At 37.1% G+C, this 8,003-nt stretch overlaps 1 non-coding gene across 1 annotated transcript; it reads right to left on the bottom strand.

Moving 5' to 3' along the window:
- Positions 1 to 5,865: 5,865 nt before the first annotated feature.
- On the bottom strand, positions 5,866 to 5,969 carry LOC145003556 (U6 spliceosomal RNA). Its single transcript, XR_013662012.1, has one exon. It is a non-coding gene; the product is annotated as a U6 spliceosomal RNA (small nuclear RNA).
- Between the last annotated feature and the right edge of the window lie 2,034 nt (positions 5,970 to 8,003).

The raw sequence follows: 8,003 nt of genomic DNA on the forward strand, positions 1-8,003 counted from the left end.
CTTTATAACCCTTCTATTTTAGAGAGTTGACAAGACGCGTCCTTTAAGGTTGTGTGTTGGTTGTGAGTATACTGGGCGTAATGAGGCTACACCAAGCATACACACGCGCTTATTTTGAATGCGGACTCACCCGGGTACGCTAGGAGTACCCAAGGTTACGCTGGGCGTAGTGTGCCCAGATGCAAACCCTAATTCCTGGCTTGTGTACTATAAAAGGAATGTTTGGTCCTTTGCCCCAGCCACCATACCCCCTTGAGTGAGCCCTTAGATTCCATAAATCCGTGTTTAAGCTTGTGTGTGTGTGTTCTTGAGCTTGAAGGTACCTTTTTGAGGTGAAGAAGGAGAAGAGGAAGCCATTGTTGGAGCTAGAAGTGGAAGAGCAAGAGTAGATATGATTTCTACAGTGGTTGGAGATCCCTTTTGAGGTAAAAAGCTCAAAGCTTTCCTTGTCCTTCAAGAGTTTTGCTTTTTGGACCCATTATAGGGTTTTTTGTTCAAACGTGGAGGCTTTGTGTCTACATAGTCTCCATAAGCCTAGATCTGGCCTTCCCCAGTGTAATATGTGTTAAGGATTCATAAAAATGCAATCTTGGTCACGGATATTGCGTCATGCATGAGTTAGGGTCTTAATATGGAACTCACTAAGCATTTATGCTTACAGTTGTTGTGTTATGTGTTTCAGGTACTAGCGAGGACCGCGGAAAGGCGCCGGCGTGTCCCGTACACACAGAGAGGAGATTTGATTTGTGATCTCGGGATATGTTTTGATTAGATGACTATTGTGGAATGCTTTTTGAGAATATTTTATATATAAATTTGGTTGTTGAAAAATGAAAATTTTGTTTTGAAAATCTCATCGTTACAAGAAGAGGATTACAAGATCCTACTATTCCCGCGTATTATTTATGGCTATTGATTATACGAAGGAAACACGGACCCATTTCGCATTTGATTTACTTGGAGTATACTAGCAATGCTAATGGGCCACTAAGGCCCAATAGCACTTAAAAGCCATTGAGGTCCCTTAAAGATGAAATTAGGTCCTAGAAGGCTCAATAACATTTATAATTATCCCTTGGGCCCAAAAATCATGTTAATGGGTCACAAAGGCCCAATAAGCATGTTGGAAATTTCATGCCCAAAGGATTTAATGTTTACTTGTTTTAGGTATAGTATAGATGTCGTAAATGTTTAATTGAATAATTGTTAAATTTGTATCGATACGAGACCGGACGGTCGTTTATAAGGATATTTGGAAATTTATGTATAATCATCTTGTCATTTTTCATAAGTTGTGTTTTGGAAATTTTTACCCAAATATCTTAATAATAAAATAAGTGACTCAAAATATTGGTTTGACCTTTTCAGCCCTTCTTTAATAAAAATGAAAATTTTAGTCCCTTATATATACAAAAAGATATTTTAAGCCCTAAAAACCATTTTCTTGTCATTTTGACCCATAGACTTTGGTTAAGTGATGGTTTTAGCTCAAAATTTACTTTTATCAGTTTCAGCCCTTCCAAAAAAGTGTTTTTCATTTTAAGCCCAAACTTTTTGTAACTTTTAAAATTTTGGTCCAAAATCCAAAAAGTTTACATTTTTTATCCTTGATTGGAAAATACATCATTTTGACCCCTGAATTAGTTTCATTTACCCTTTTTACCCCTTGTTTGAGAAGTTTATCATTTCACCCCCTTAAAAATTGGGATTTTTACAAATTAGGGCTTAATGGGCCCAAAAGCCCAAAATTTGGCCCAATAAACTACAATTTACACTTCTAGCCCTTAAAAGAGTATGATATCCATAAAAACATTTATTTTTACTGATTTGACTCTTTTAGCCCTTAAGAAAACCGTGAATGGCAATTTTTCAACCGAACTTTTATTTGTTTGCTAATTTTAGCCCAAAAATGGGTTTTTTTTTTGTTGTAATATGTATATTTTAAATCTTATAAGGTAATTTTTCTTGACTTGTTTTAGTGTAATACTTCTTAGATCATGTTTATCTTCCTCCTAGATCCATATATCTCGAATTTCTATTCTTTTTGTTACACATATACCACATAAACACATGAAATCACACATAACATACACATACACATAGATTTATAAGGGTATGAACTCACCTTGAGTTTGTGGATTCGGTTTTGAAGAAGAATGGAAGAAGTTTGATGCTATTCTCGGCCTAGCAAGCTTCTTGGAGGATCTTTGGCTTAGATGCGTTCTAAGATGCAAGATCACAAATTTTATATGAGTTAAGGAGAGATTTTTGATAAAAAAGAGTCTAGACTATGGATCCAAGCATCAAATTACCTAAGATGATGACTCTTACGGAAATTCCTTCTTGAAAGCTCTAAAATCTCGAAATTTTTGATGAAGAAGCAAGAGTTTTCTTTGAGAGAGTTTTGAGTGAATTGTGTGTGTGTCCTTCCCTTTGTGTTCTTGGTCGAAGAAGAAAAAAGAGAGGAGAAGAGAGAGAGAGAGAGAGAGAGAGAGAAAGAGAGAGAGAGAGAGAGAGAGAGAGAGAGAGTGAAGTGATGGGTTGCTTGGAAGTATAAGAAGAGTGCATGGATACTCCATGTACAATTGTGAGGTGGCATGTAGGAAAGTTAACTCTTCCACCCCATGTTCTGTGGTTTGGGCCGAGAGAAGGAGAAAAAAGAAAAGAGACTGGGCCTTTTTGTGCTTAAGCCCATATTATGATCCAATTAGATGATTTTTGGCCCAATTGGTCTTTGGAGAGGGTTCACGGCCCAAAATAAATCATGGAATGATTTTTTATGGCTCATTAGTGCTAATTAGGTTAGTTATGGCCCAATAAGGTCCATTAAGGTATTTTATTTCATTCTAGGCCCAATATGGCCCAAATTATTAAAATAAATGGAAGTGGGTCCAACTAGAGCCCATTTAAGAGTTCTAAGCCCAAAATAATCAAATTGGGAGCTTATTGTCCCATTAGGTCCAATAAGAAAATCCTAGTCCATAATGGACTTAAACCGGCATTTCTAGGGTTTCCAATTCTTTGTTGACTATTTGAAGTGCTTGTATAGAGCGTTTGATGGAAAATTTGTTGTTATTGAATAAGCATCATACATGCTTTCACATTTTTGGTTCAAAAATGTTATCATTGTTGTTGTTACATGGTATAGAATTCCTAGTTGTGACAGTTGTCAAGTTGGAGAAAGTTTATGTTGGTGCTGGCATGGGCAGAATGAGAAGGCTGTTCTAGAAAGCAAGGTGGCAGGTTATCAGCAGACGGAGGAGGATGCTACTTTGTAGAAGGGTAAACTTGCATCTCTTGAGTTGGAGAAAGTTGGTTTAGTGGAACAAATTTCAATGTTAGAACATGGTATTCAAAAGTTGAAAGGTGATCTTAGTGCATCGTCTTGGAAGTACACAAATCTTCAAGCAAGTATGGCTGGGTTGGATGGTCATGTTAGCAAGTTGAATGAGAATATGGAGTGGATGTTGTCTAGAACTATAGCTAAGGTGGTGTACAAGTTTTTTTTAGTCTTCTTTCTATGAAGCTAATCCAGATTTGCGTCCAATTTGTGTTGATTTTGGTAGAAGAAAGGGATATGAAATGATGAAAACGGAACATGGTTTGGGTTTATCGTTTTCATCGTATGAAGGTGGAATTCTCCTAATTTTTCTCCGATGATTACATTGATGGGTTACGTTTTCCATTCATCAGCGTGGAACAATTGTGTGGTTTGGTATCATAGTCCGGTGATAGTGGGGCTACCAATGAAAGTTAAGTGATAAAAACAATTTGCTTAATCGTTATGTTTGCTTGATGTTGGTCGTGATTTGATGAACATTTTCCCTTTCCATGTTCCTTTTTTCTAAATGTTACACACCAACTGTTAGACTTGTTTAGTTTAATGAACATTTTGTAATTTATGTTTCATCACTCACTATTGTTGCCTTGTCTTATTTTCTTAGATGGTTATTATCTTGATATTTGTTCCTCGTATCTTCTTCTATGTCATATAAGAATCTCCTTCTTCTAAGTATAGTGTTGCTTCTTGGATTCTATGATGCTTTAATATTTGAAAACCCATTTTCTTGTTCCTTTTGTAAATATCTTCTTGTTTATATCACTTAGGCCCTCTTTGCTTCAATTATCGTATACGGTAGATATGTCTCTGCGTTAATGTTTTACATGTTGCTTTACATAAATAAATTCTTAAGCGTGCGACACCCTAATATTTATGTAACTATAATAGTTTATCTTAGTAATTTGTCATAAGGAAATGTGTTCTTTAAGTATCATAGTAGTATTGGCCAAATTCTGGTGTCTGACCATTGTTAGTGTAGTCGAGGAACCAAAATATTTGTATATTATTTCTCTTAAATCGCCAACTTGGATCGAGTTGTATTACTTTCCGACATTTGATCATTGTAGTCGGGTGATCAAGCTTATTCTAAAGGTGTGTATTCTTAGGCTAAGCAGGTAGCCATGGTTAAGTTATGGTATTTGACCCTGACATGAGTGTAGTCGGGTAACCTTGCTACTTGTAAAGAATAGATGTATTCTTAGGCTAAGAAGATATCCTTGGTTAAGTTGTGGTGTTTGACTGTGATATGAGTGTAGTCAACTGTCCGAGCTACTTGTAAAGAATGTATGTATTCTTAGGCTAATCATGTAGACTTGGTGAAGTTGTGGCGTTTGACTATGATATGAGTGTATTCGAATGATTGAGTTACTTGGAAAGAATATATTTATTCTAATGATAAGATAATAGCTTTGGTCAAGTTGTAGCGTTTGACCGTGATATGAGAGTAGTCGGTTAAATGAGTTACTTGTAAAGAATATATGTACTCTTAGTCTAAACACGTAGCCATGGTCAATTTGTGTCATTTAACCATGATAATAATGTAGTCGGTAAACCGAGCTACTCGTAAAGAATAAATGTATTCTTAGGCTAAGTAGGAAGCCTTGGTCAAGTTTTGGCGTTTGACCATGATATCAGTATAGTCGACTGACCGAGCTACTTGTAAAGAATAGTTTGCTCAATGTTTTTACGGAAACATCATTTATTTCATTACTCATGAAGTGATTATTGTTTTCTCCTTCTAATGTGTATTATACCCACTCCTCTCTATTGGGCTTAATTGGTGTCACTTATTTCTATTATGTTTTTTTGTCTCTTCTCTCCCCACGACGGCTATTTACTTGCCTAGTTGACGGTTGTTTAGTAGCCTTATTTTGTTATGGCATCTCGTTTATTTTACCATTGTATATTTATTTTAGGCCATTCATTGTTGCTTTCCTCTAAGCCCTCATTTGTATTATATTTGTGTTGGAATTGCTTCATATTCCATGCTTTTCTTTTTGTTGGTATTGTCCCTACTACCGGCATCATGTGGAATTTAACCTCACTGTGGATTGTCGATACTATGGATTTGAAATTGTGTATTTTCATTATTCTAAGTATTATGTCGTGTGGTGATGATGCATTTATAGTGATGAACCGTACCAGTTTGATGGTATTCCTACCATTATGGTAATCAATTAAGGTGAGTGGTAATGTGATCGTTTCTTTTGTCCATACATTATTACTATAACATCCCCCTATGAGATGTATAACAATATTGTCTGCTTTTGGCACCCGACATAAAAAAAAATCCCAAGGGGTCACCCATCCCTAAATTGCTCTCACATAGGCACACTTAACTGCAAAGGTCTTATGCGATCTACTATCATTACGACTTTCAGATGCGTTATGATGGGGGAAGGTATCCACACCCGTTGTAACGAACACTTGGTTCTCCATTCGATCTAATGTGGGATCAGGTGCAACCCACCCTCACCCCCTATTATAGGGTTTGACATCCCTATCGAATAGATATACCTATGCCCTAACTCTTATTCCATTTCTCGATTTGTGTATGTCATACTTACACAGGGGCCATTCTAATCTTCTCTGTATCATGCCAATTTTATTGGATGCCACTATTTGTAACACCCCCTCTGGCAAGTATCACAATATTGTTCGGTTTGGGATCCCATTACGATAATTTCCTTAAGGGTAACCCATCCCTAAATTGTTCGCATCGAGGCACACTTAACTGAATAGTTTTTATGGGATCTGCTGCCCTCACAACTTTAAAATGCATTGTGACAAGGAAGGTATCTACACCCTCTTATAAGGAATACTTAGTTCTCCTTCCTAGCTGATGTGCAATCATGTACAACTCAGCATCCAAGGTGGGTTGCACCTAATCTCACGTCGGTTGGGAAGGAGAACTAAGAATTTCTTATAAGGGTTGTGGATACTTTCCTAATCAAACCGCCTATTAAAGTCATGAGGGCAGCTAATCCCATTAGAACTTTGTTGTTCAACATGCATGGGCGAGAGCAATTAATGGATGGTGACCTTATGGCTAGTTTTCATGCTGGGAGCCTAAAGCACGCACTATTGTGATACATGTTGGAGGGAGATATTACAAATGGTATCCGAGCTAGTGCACTAGTAAATGTGTTTGACAGCGATACGCAACCCTATAATAGGGGTGAAGGTAGGTTGTATCTAATCCCACTTGAGTTGGCAAGGAGAAAAAAACATTTCCTTGTAAGGGGTGTGGATACCTTCTCTTTCACAACACGTTTTAAAGTCATGAGAGCAGTAGATCCCATAAGAAATCTACAGTTAAGTGTCCTCAGGCGAGAGCAATCCAGGGATAAGTGGCCCCCTAGGAATTTTTTGTTCCAGGAATCTAAAGCGGACAATATTGTAATACATTTCAGAGTGGGTGTTACAGTGGCTGATGAAGTTGATGAAATGGTTCTAAGTTGGTTCGACCTTCTTTTGCATATATCCTGGAAACGTTTATAAAAATGCTTTTACATGACGTCCGTGGAGCTTCGATGGTCAACATAAATTTTATTTACATAATTCATGTGCATGAAACCTCATATTATAATTGGTTTATTTCCGTTGTGGTTATTTTTGTTCTAGTCCCATTCATTAAATGTGAATGTATAAACTTCCCATTCCCCATTCGCCTCCTTTTGGTCCACTTGGCGGAATATGAAAATCTTATTTTTCCCAGATCAGTTCATCTTTGGTTCAATGGGTGCTATGATCTCTAGGTATTTAGACATGCGTCCCTAAAATCGGTCGGTCAACTGCCCTGATTACATTTTGTTTTTAACTCACAAAGTAACACAGTGCGTTTGATGATGTCGTGTCCTATGGACTCATAGAATTCGCAGTACCTTCCATGGTCTTTAATTCCTGCCCGTCCTCCATTTTTTTATTTTCACCGGTTGTTGCTACTTCGTTGTGGTTGCCTCTTCTTATTATTGTGGTGTTGTGATTTTTGGTTATGGAATCAGTTTGAACGAGCAACCTCATGTTTTGTACTTTGCATTTTCTGAACCCAAAGCGCTTGCATATGATTCCTAGTTATCTTTTTTAATGTTAGGTCTTTCCCAATGGTCGATTTTTAGTGACTCATTTGCCGCTTTTTCCTATTATATGTAGCGATGGACTTTTACCATCATTTCTTTTCTGGATGTGGGTTGGTTTCCTACTAGCTTCTAAAACAATCGTCCCGATCATAATTCATATGTGAATACGACAATTACCAAGTTGTCTACTTTCTCAAGAGTATTAAGTATGACTTTGTTGAATTGACAGACGAAAGAACTTAAGGGCCCGTCTTTTCGTTGTCTACGCCATAGGATAGCTTGGGTGTCTACCGTGAATCTTCTCTATTGGATGGAATGCCCAAAAAACTCTTCCCTTAACTTAGGAAAAATCATGTATGCTTTCTGTTGGTAAGATTTTGTAGTACAACTCAGTCCGTATAAGTTTTTTGGGAAGAAAATGCACTAATATTTCTTCTCTAAATAATCTGCATCCATCGTCCATCTATAATTTTCGATGTGGTGATCAGGAACTTCCACCCTATCATATTTTGAAATTTCTGGTATGTTTGCTCCTGCTGGTAGTTGGTATTCTTTTATGCTCCTCACTAATGAAAAGTTATTCG

This window comes from Lactuca saligna, chromosome 6 (genome assembly GCF_052625555.1).
Source record: "Lactuca saligna cultivar CGN05327 chromosome 6, ASM5262555v1, whole genome shotgun sequence".
Classification (NCBI taxonomy): domain Eukaryota; kingdom Viridiplantae; phylum Streptophyta; class Magnoliopsida; order Asterales; family Asteraceae; genus Lactuca; species Lactuca saligna.